Here is an 11,368-nt window from a genome sequence, read left to right as displayed (position 1 = left end):
CTTAACTGACTGAGCCACTCAGGCACCCCAAACCTATGCTACATCTTAATTCCCTAATGACAGGAGAAAGTTTTAAAAACATATTTTTATAATCTAGAAAAATTCCTTTATAAATTTTTATGACGTTGTAGATACTGTTAAGAAATATGACTAACAATGAAAATCTCCTTGACAAAGATATTTCTAAAAGGTACATTTGAAAAGAATGTTTCTCACAATGGAATCCTGATGGTTTAAATAAATTAAATACCCTTGTTTTTAAAACCATTTTAAATTATTTTTAATGTTTATTTTTGAGAGACAGGCATGAGCCTGGGAGGGGCAGAGAGAGAGAGGGAGACACAGAATCCAAAGCAGGCTCCAGGCTCTGAGCTGTCAGCACAGAGCCTCATGCGGGCCTCGAACTCAGAAACCGTAAGATCATGACCTGAGCCAAAGTTGGACGCTCAACTGACTGAGCCACCCAGAAACCCCATTAAAAATAAAGTTTCTCATTTTCATCAAATACTTTCAAGTGATTTATGTGTAATCCAATGACTCCAACAATTTCCTAAAAAGTTTATGCTCAAAGTGATCTGTGCACTCCCATCTTTTAGCTCAACTGGCTTCATCTCCGAGTGGCACTGTCAAACTCCTAACCATAGAGATACATTTAAGGTGCCAGGAGGAGGGCAAGTGGGTTTAATGTCTTTGCAACACTTTGGTATCCCTTTAGTGTCATTAGAAAATAATTACTTATGCTAGCCAAATAACATGACAGTCTTGAATCTTAGAGAAAAAGTTAATCTTCTATTTTTGCTTACAAAGCTTACAGTTCATAGTGCTTGACATGACTTTTTCTATGAAGAAGGTCCAGAGGTAATCTCCTCTAAAACCCAAATTCTAACAAAGCCCAAGTCTACACTCTGTTAATTACTCATTATCCGTAGGTCCTGTTATGTGGATTTGGTTTCAAGGCATACTTAGTTTTTAGCCTCAAAGTTTTTAGGCTTTGTACAAAGAGAGGGAGATAGGACAAGAGAATGGTGGCAGAAATTCTAACCCACCCAGACTGAGGAAGGCTGTGGACCATGCAAACAAGAGCCCAGAGTCTATCTCAAGAACTGCACATCAACTTCCAGAATGCACAACAGGACATTGTGTCTTAACAATACACTCAGCACCAAGAATGGGTTCAATGTGGGTTTGCTGACTCAGTGGAGAGACTGATAAATGAATAAATGAACGTGAATGAGCAAACAAATGAATATGTTCAATTTGAGGGTGGGGAATTTGAGGAAGCAGTAGCTCCTAAGGCATCACCCCCCCCCATCCCCCCTCAACCCCACCCACCATCGGCTACAGCCAAGGATGACATTCTCTCTCCATTACTGGCAGTAATAGAAAACTGGTCTCAGATCTTTAACCCCAACCATAAAATCCTCACTTCCTGACATACACAAAGAAATTATTCAAGTGACAGATGGTTCAGGACACAATGGGGCTGTGACTTATGTAGATAAAAATCTCTACTAGGCATCCTTTCCCAAGAGCACTTCTCTCTCTCTCTCTCTCTGTTTATAGATATAGATATAGATATAGATATAGATATAGATATAGATATATAGATAGATAGATAGATAGATATCTATAGATATCTATATATCTATAGATATATAGATATAGATATATCTATATATATATAGAGTACAGAAACACAATCAACATATATATATATATATAGAGAGAGAGAGAACTTCAATATATATTTCAATATATATATTCTATATATATATATTGAATTCAATATGTATTAGTGTTATTATATAATAAGGAAATCTCATTTCCTTTATTTATAAATTATTGTGACATAGCTCACGTTTAGCCCCCAAATCCACAAATTTGATAAGCTCCAAATTCACCACTTGCCCTTGGATGATTATGTGGTTACTCCTTCCCAATCTGTTTTTATTCTCCCAGCTAGTTAGTCATGTGTAAAGATGCTTTCACTGCAACAATATTGACCACTCTTCTCAAGGGTATAAAAAATAAACCCCACTGGGGAAGGGCAGCAATTGTGTCTCCTTAAATAACTGTGATGGGATCACTGCATTTGGCAACAATCAAATAAATACTCAGTTGCTTTTATTGTTTGCTGGACCAAAGTAATATCTTTAAATGAGCGCCTACTGTAGTTAAGGCATTAAATGATGGGCTATAAAACATCCATTGCCTGTCATTGATTCCTTCTATATTTTGTGTTTCCTAGGGTTACTTGCTTGATGCATGGGATGGTTTGATGGTTACTATTGATTCATTTGGTTCCAGCAGTAAAATCATGAGATTGATAGAGTAAAGGTCTGAGAATTACAGTTTCTTGAGTTTCATTTAAACTTCAAGCAGGGAGACATTTGAAGGAACATGGGAGCAAGAATACAGGCCATTTTCTTAGGAGGGGAGTGGGCTCTGAAAGGACCATCTCCAAAGTTGTGAAGCTTGAGGGGGGGGGGGCTCTCTGCATCTTCATTTCACAGACCAGGATACCGGAGAAACCTGTTAAAGCGGTTACCTGACAGTTCTTCAACAGTATTCTAGGAGACTCTATTGAATGGTTTTCCTTTTTTCTTGGTCACAAGAACTAAAAATAAAGGCTGAAGACCAAAAGTGATGGAAAAGCAACCTGCTGTGGGTTTGATTTCAAAGAAGCAAAATGCAGCGGGACAGGATGGTGCTGATGTGGGCTGAGGTTTATGTCGTAAACCAACAGCTCCTTTCTCTGGGTGCTGGAGAGCGCTGTTCCCGTAGATGAAGCTGCCAGTTCCCCTGGGAATTATTCTCAAAAACCAGAGGATCCCCTAGGCCAGACAACATTTTACTCCTATTGATAATTCAAAGTTTGGGAAAGGTCATTGTCTATGATATAGGAACAACTCCCAGGAATTTTCAACAATTTGATTCATTGTCCACTACAGCAATGGCCTACGATCGTCTTCCCTTTCCCTGACCCAAAAGGAAATGGGTGACTTCTGTACAGAAACACAATCAACAAAATGAAAAGACAACCTACTGAATAGGAGAAAGTAATTTCAAACCATGTATTTGATAAGGGGATAATATCCAAAATATGTAAGTAAGTCCTATAACTTAATAGCCAAACAAACAAACAATCCAATTAAATAGGCAGAGGACCTGAACAAACATTTTCCCAAAGATCTAGAGACAACTAGCAGATACATGAGCATCTCTAATCATTATGGAAATTCAAATCAAAACCACAATGAGATATCATCTCATGTCTGTTAGAATTGTTATCAAGACAAAACAATACAACAACAACAATAAATAGGTGATAACAAATGCCAAGAAAATTATAGAGAAAGAGGAACCCTTGTGCATGGCTGGCGGGATTATATATTGGTACACCCACTTATGGAAATCAGTACTCAGGTTCATTGAAAGGTTAGAAAACAGAACTATGACACGGCAATTCCACTTCTGGAAATACATCCAGGAACATTTACAGGAAAGATATCTGTGTCCTCATGTTCATAGCAGTATTACTGGAGATACTCAAGACATGGAAATGTTAAGCATCCACCAGTAGACGTATGGGATAGAGAAGATGTGGTATATAAACAAAGGAGTATTATCCACCTATAAAAACAAAAGGAAGAAATCCTCCCATTTGAAATAACATGGTTGGACCTCACGGGCATGAGGCTAAGTGAAGTAAGTCAGAGAATGACCGATAGTGCATGATCTCACTTATGTAGATTATAAAAACAACAATAAAACAGCCCCCGAGAAAGATCAGATCTGTGGTTACTAGAGGTTCCCTATAGTGAACACCAGTGGAAAAAAAACAAAAATAAAAGCATGAATCCTGTTTCCCAACACAGAATAGTCATCCCCTGTCAACTCTGTTTTCTACACCACGTGCTTCAGACCTACACCTGGGTTTCCCAGCTATAGGTTGCATTCTAGCATTATTAAAATGGCTTCTCTCATAGTACATAATTATTTTGACTTACTCTGGCTTCACGCTCCAGAGGAAATGGTCTAATTAGTTGCCAATTCCTGGATATCCCTATTCTGGTTTCTCCAACTTCTGAAGACAGTCCTAACTCTTGTTTTACTTCGTTATTTTTAATTTCAGTTATAATTGACATACAAATTTGTAATAAATTTCAAGTGTGCACTGCGGTGATTTAATGTACGTATATTTTATGAAAGGATTCCTCCCATCTGGTTAAATAACACAACCATCACCAAACATTCAACTCCTACTGTTAGCAAACTTCAATTACATTATACATTGTTATCTACTGGAATCCCATGTTTTACATTAGATCCTCATTTTTTTTAATTATATTCCTTACCAAGCACCTAGAAAGAAATAACGCTCTGTTTAGTGTTGGCATGTTGTGTGTATAATGTAGACGTATAAAATCAGATATATGCCATTTAAGCACATGCTTTAACCGACTAGGATACCAACAAGAGTGATATATGTTACTTATACACACGACTTAGGACTCATCAACACCCTGGAAATTAGATGCCAAAAATACACTATCAATAATACAAAATACCAGGAAATACTATAACTTGCACTCAAGGGTAGACTATCAGATTCTTATAAGTACCTTTCATAAAAGAGAAATGATTGAAGAGGCAATGATCTAAGCTGCTGAAATGCAAAATCGAAACAGGAACAAGTTCCAATATTGTGCTACGGCCTTGCCTGGGTGGGTTAAACCCATATTACAGTAGGTTCCTTCATCTGACCCCCTATCTGAGGGTCTGGTCTCTATTAACCAGTGCTCAACACAGCCTGGCGCTACAACACAACTCCTACCTCATTCACCCCACTCCAGCCCGTCCTCCGAGCATTTTGTCCTCTCACGCATCACAAGATTGAGTACAATACATTAAGATATTCTGAGAGACCACGTATGCATGCATCTTCTATTATAACCTGATGTTAAAACCATTCTGTTTTATTGTTATTGTTGCTAACCTCTTACTGTGACCCAACATACAAACTTCACCGTGTGTATGTACGCATGAATAGAGAAAACGTGGTATAGGTAGGGTTCGGTACCATCTGCCATTTGAGGCATCCAGAAAGGTCTTGGAAAACATGCCCGATGGTCAGGGCTGGCTCCATGTGTTGTTTGTATTCACAGACGGAAGCTGTTCTACAGGGCCCACCAGCTCCTGCTGAAACAAAAATCTCACTGACCTTCACTCATTATTTGTTTGCCCCCAAGCCCCATCTTGCTAGAGGGCTGCCTGAAACCACGAAACTGGCTGAAAGTTGAAGCAGTTTCTATGTCCTCACCTAGCAGACAGCGATATATAAAGAAAACAGTGTGTGCTTGTTAAGAATGCTACATAAAGAAGTAACCATATAGGTCTCTCAAGCAAGAAATGAACATGGGTGTTCTAATAGCATTTCCTTGCTTACTACAAACGGTCACGGACTATGGCACGGTGTCATTCAACTGTCACCAAAACGAGGTGCAAACTCAGAATTCTGGGTGTGCGAGATGATCTACGGAGCACAGTAAAAAAAAAAAAAAAGAACTTCAATTAATATATTTTATTCTTCTCCTTTTTGCCTTTAGTTTTATGAATGTTTTATAAGGCACACAATATATTAGTATAAAATACATGTGAGGGATTTATAAATATTTATACTGGGTATGAATTTTTATTTTTACTAATAGAATTCCAGGGGAGCTTGGTAACCACTGTTGACACATATGCAGATAATATGGTTTATATACGCATGTTAACCAGACTGTGGACAGGCTGAGAACTCTACCGTCAGTAATAGTAATTGGGGGAGCACTGTAAATGTATCATTAGAAGCACAACTAACTATGAACTCCTGTTATTAGCTGCTGTGAATATTAGGAACTCTGTTTGAAGGCATAATATGAAGAAAATGCAAATTCTCACTAACAATCCCGGACTCTTGCTCTCCTTGTTATCCTCTGTCAGCTTCAGCTGCCATTATCCGACTGGTGGTTGGATCTATAACCTCTAGCTCCCCAGGCTAACTCATACATCACTTTCAAAAGGGCTAGCCAGAAAATTGTAGATTTCTTTCTAGTGAGCCACATAATGATTCTATCTCACATTTTTACATCACCTGGCAGTTTACACAGCATTTTCATATCCATTATCTCATATGATATATTGCTCACCAGTCCCTGGCTTCCTGGGATTTCTATTATCCAAACCTCTCAACGTGACTTTCAAGCACTGTACTTTCCACTGATACTGTTGGGTTTTCTTTTATGTTGCCTTTCTCTGTGGACTTTCCATTCCTGAAGGGCTAGGACTACCCTCTCTCATCTCAGAAACGCCTCTCTCCTGTACCTAGCCCTCTTCCCTGCACATAGAAGAAGCCAATCTGTGTGTTGATGATTGGCTTCACACTCTTCAATCAACCTTCCTTCCTGTCAGGCAAACTTTGGGCTTGCATGGGCTCCTCTCCTTCTTGCACAGAACCTTCTTACTGGAATCAAATGGCTCCTGCAATCTCGTGGATATTTCCCCCCACAACTTCTTCCTCCTTGTCTGGCTACTTGTTTGTAGTTACCGTTTCCTACAAAGGAATTATTTTCTTACCACTATTTGCATTGACTGCACATAGTTAATTCATATCCACATATCTGGCTTTTCTGAGTAAGTTTATCTCCATGCCCGGGGTATAGGTAATTTACGAAATTATTACGGAACGTGTAGGCCCATGGTTTCTGTCGGTAGTGAATGCTACTTGGCAATAACTGCCCTTTATTGTATACCGGATAAGCAGCAGTAAATTGGTTGATACAGAGGCTAGGTATTGGGGGTTATACCGTAAGAAAGGCTATACCCAAATAAAAGTAAGGCCAAGGAGATGGAAGTACGTCATAGGGGACACTTGCAGTGTGTTTTCAAATTCACAGGAAGAAAAAGTACATTTAACTAATGCTGAAAAGTTTAGTATCAAAATGACATGAAGTTCCTACTTGTACACAACACTTACTAAAAATTACTAAAAATTCAGTCCCTTCGTTTTATAACCGCCTAATGCTTTAGTAAAAACTTTTAAGGAGAAATGAGTATTATACGCAAACACAAAGGTTAACAGTAGTAGCAAAGAAGGGCAGGGGATGAATACTGGACGTTTCTCAGGCTGTCCCTCGTCACTGACAAATGATTTACAGATGTGAGCACTGAAGCCATGGCAATGCAGTTGAGAGTCGTTTTAAAAATCAAGAAATGAGAAAAAATAATATGGGGATTCTATTGCATTGAAACAGCCCCAGCATTTTGTTCAAGGAGATGTTACAGCTTTGAAAATAATGCTATTGGTTCCCTTTAGCAAGATGTGACTTCGACATCCATAATTCAACTTACCTGTTCATTCAATTATGGTGGTTCTGCTGAGAGGTGTGGCAAACACATTCTCCACAGGAAAGCCTAATGACAACAAAGACAATGTTCTGAAAAAAAAAATTGCTTGCCAGCTTTCAACACTCCGTCTCAAAGACTGACTTCAGGGATGCAAGTTATATTCATTTTAACTACTTCCTTCTGTTTTATAGAAGCCACCTAGCTAAAATTTAAGAGACTGAGGTAATGGGCACACCCTCCTTTATATTTTAACTATTTAACTTAAGGTGGTTAACCAGAATTTATACCTATTTAACATTTCATGATTGAATAGAAATGCCTATTATAGTTTCCAAGCACAGGTCAGCCTTTGACAAATGAGTTCCTCAAAGTGTCACACAGATACTTTTGCCTTTCACAAATGTGATAAGAAAAAAAATCCTAACTGCACAGGAATTTAAATGCTCTGGTATATAATATTTATGCCTTTAGGGTACAGAAAAATTGGCCAAAAGCCAGTACCTAAATAAATATTCATTGTTTCTACCCTACAGGCACTTCCATCATATTTTACTAATAAGGATGTTGTTTAGAGGCAGAATTATAAAGGTCAGAGCCTAATGAAATAGCACTTTTAACTTTGGATGCTCCTGAAGAAGCAAGTGAGAAATTAATGTGCATTCTGTTGCCTTAATGAAATGAAAGAGCCCCCAATGTGCAAAACAAACAAATATATGTTAATTACACTATGGTTGAATCCTCAGAATGTTGATACTCTAGATTTTCTAGGGCTACATGTAATTATAAAGGCCAACATCCTTTTGAAAGTGTATTTACTTCTATGTAAATCATCTGTTTAAAATGCTATTACAATATTCATAAAAGCTTTCTTGAAATTTTCGGTTTAAAAAATATTTCAAACTGTCACTCTTTCAAAGCTTCTGATCTAAATTGCATACCAACTTTACTTTTGTTCTAGCCCTTTTTTGAACAAAATTGTTTTCATTCAGTGTTGCTATCATTTGGTAGTGACATGTCTGTGGTCCCGGCTTCCATGGGTATTTATATCATGACAGGAACTATAAGCGAGAGTTCTCAGAAATGAAGCATATTGAGCCTAGACGGTATCATACCATCCTGCCTCGCTTTTTCCAAAACCAGCAAATCGGTGACCCTCTGCAGAGGACACTGGAATTATTTTGTGAGAGGAACATGCTTTTTTGACATTATAGTGTGCCATCATTTTCTCTTACTCCCCCCGCCCCCAAAGACAATATTCTGGACTGGCTCAGACTGGACCATGGATCTGAACATGTCTGACACTTCCTGCATCCCCTGATAGAGGTGAGGTCTGAAAAAATATGAGGAAGTTTCTCAAAGTTCTCCCCCCAGACAAAAAGAGTAACGTATTAGGTCAAGATCATGGTATGTGTTGTGTATAATATAAATGAAGTTGTCTTAATTTATACCTACAAATAATAGTGTGTTGAAGGAAGATAAATTATACTCAAAAAGTTACTTGTATTAATGATTTTACAGAAATCGACAGGTATTTATAGATTTGCAAAATGTATTTTCCCTGTTTGCACATTTTATACTTAGTATAACATGGGTGATGTGGTAAATCAGGTGTGGAGTTTAACAGTTCACAGTTCTTAAATCACTCACTTGCATATCGAGATCCATATTCCATTATCATGAAGCTAATTTAGAGTTTCTGTCTTCTTACTTCCCTGCAAAGTATTTTCCCCCACATGGAATCCATGGTTTTATTCTAGACATTATAACAGGGCATATGAACAAGGCAATGCAATTTAACAATTCATAGTTTTAAGAAATATAAAATCAAAATTAAGACATTTATTCAGCACAACATGGATTGCTATTATAGGGGTAAAACCATTTCCAGATGCTACATGAAATCAAACCTCACTGCCTCCCAAATTTTAATCTAACGGGAGGAACATGGGAAGTATTTTGAAATACCAGGAAACACTATCAATGAAAACTACTAATCTGTAGATTATGTAAAAAGGGGTTCAGAGATAGAAAATATAATTAGAGAGTACAGACCAAAAGATGCATACCAGACAGGCTGAGCAAGACATGATTGAGTATCAATGACTAAAAAACCCTTCTTTTTTTTTTAAATTTTTTTTAACATTTATTTTTGAGAGACAGAGAGAGACAGAGCATGAGTGGGGAAGGGGCAGAGAGAGAGGGAGACACAGAATCTGAAACAGGCTCCAGGCTCTGAGCTGTCAGCACAGAGCCCGACGCGGGGCTCGAACTCACGGACCGTGAGATCATGACCTGAGCCAAAGTCAGACACTCAACCGACTGAGCCACCCAGGCGCCCCTAAAAAACCCTTCTTGAAACAGAGGGTCAGGCTATGGACTAGGGAGTCAAAATTTGGAAAGACAGGCTAGGGATGGACACTGAATGCCATGTTAAGACCTTTGGACATGAAAAGAATGGAAAATTATCAAGCCAGTGAAAAAATGTTTTAGAGAGAGGATGTTTTTAGTAGTGCCAGGAAAGATCCTGTAACATAAGACTGACTGGTAGACAGGAGGCAAAATTATTAGAGCTATTGCACTACAGAGTTTAAATACCAAGTCAAGAATCATGTGCAACATTTTTAACAGGGAATAATATTACAAACCATTGCAATCTTACAAGTGTTTCCCTGTAATGGACCCACAGGCCAAGAAGGACCTAGAAATATTCAAGTAGATCTTTCAGCCACGAATTCAAGAGCTCTTCACACTTTGATAAGCTTGGGTATCAGTGTGCTTAGGGATTTAATCATCTTTCCAACCCTTTCATGATTCACAATGAAGTGGCCTAATTGTTCATGGGGTTTCTTTCCATCTCTGCAAAGTAACTTCTGGATTTCTAGGCACTAATCAAGATTTATGGTGCATTGAGAAATTTTGGGTATACCCTAACAAATGCCCTTATTTTCTGCAGAAATTCCTGAGCTACTTTAGGAGAGGAGACTACAATTTAACCTCCACATTTAATGGCTAGCTGAATACATGGGAGAACCAGTACAGGGAAAGGGCCTGGTTGAGACATAAGTATCATTCTGATTCTGGGTGGTAGTGTTTCACAAAATTTGTCAAGAATGTACCATATATCACATATTGTACCATGTATCATATTCTCTTACAAATGACTCATTTTGATGTAAAATAATTTTTTAATTATGTGTAACAAGAAACTTAGCCCTTACAGGACTTTTAAAAAATCACAAAATACATCAATAAAAATGTAAAGCTTACATTTATCAAAACACCAGGCTTAATACGTTATCACTGATGATGTTGTTTAGATAAAACTAAGTTGTCACCAGCAGTATAACTATATGATTGAATTTTTCAGCGAGGATTTTCATAAATTTCACACGGCTGTGATATTGTCACAGAACAACTTAATGCAGCCAACAACTGTGTATATTCTAAGGATAGTGACACTTCCATGAGCTCAACTTTTGGGGCTTCACATGGCTTTAAGTTACCATCAACACATTATTTAACGGATCTCTCTTTTTGCTCTCTCCTTCCCCTCCCCCCACGTGATTTCTTATCAACTACAGAAGTACAACTTGAAATTGCATGACACACAATATTATGAGATGGTTAATTAGGATCTCATTAATAGATTAACCTTTTAAGATTATAGGATGAAAACTCCTTTCTCCATAAAAATCTAATGGAAACCTCATGTACCTTTGAAAAACATGGTCTGAGGTCTACTTTCTGGAGAAACCAAGACTGAAAAACACACATAAAATACTCAAAGTCATGGGGACCCTACGTGGCTCAGTCAGTTGAGCATCCGACTGACTCTTGGTTTCGGCTCAGGTCATGATCTCGCAATTTTGTGAGTTCGAGACCCACCTCCATCAGGCTCTGTGCTCAGAGCAGGGAGTTCTGCTTGAGATTCTCTGTCTCCCTCTGTCTCTGCCCCTCCCCCCAAACATGTCTGTTT

General features: G+C 38.2%; 1 long non-coding RNA gene across 1 annotated transcript in view; it reads right to left on the bottom strand.

The window, feature by feature from the left end:
* Nucleotides 1–5,413: 5,413 nt before the first annotated feature.
* LOC128314316 (uncharacterized) overlaps nucleotides 5,414–11,368 on the bottom strand; it is a 413,194-nt gene continuing 407,239 nt past the window's right edge. The window contains exons 4-5 of the long non-coding RNA XR_008295822.1: nucleotides 7,396–7,458; nucleotides 5,414–5,536 (exon numbers count right to left, since the gene is read on the bottom strand). This is a non-coding gene — a long non-coding RNA (uncharacterized LOC128314316). The remainder of the gene's footprint in view (nucleotides 5,537–7,395; nucleotides 7,459–11,368) is intronic.

This window comes from Acinonyx jubatus, chromosome B1 (assembly GCF_027475565.1).
Source record: "Acinonyx jubatus isolate Ajub_Pintada_27869175 chromosome B1, VMU_Ajub_asm_v1.0, whole genome shotgun sequence".
Lineage (NCBI taxonomy): Eukaryota > Metazoa > Chordata > Mammalia > Carnivora > Felidae > Acinonyx > Acinonyx jubatus.
Note: the sequence above shows the minus strand (reverse complement) of the source record. Positions and strands in the feature narration are given on the sequence as shown.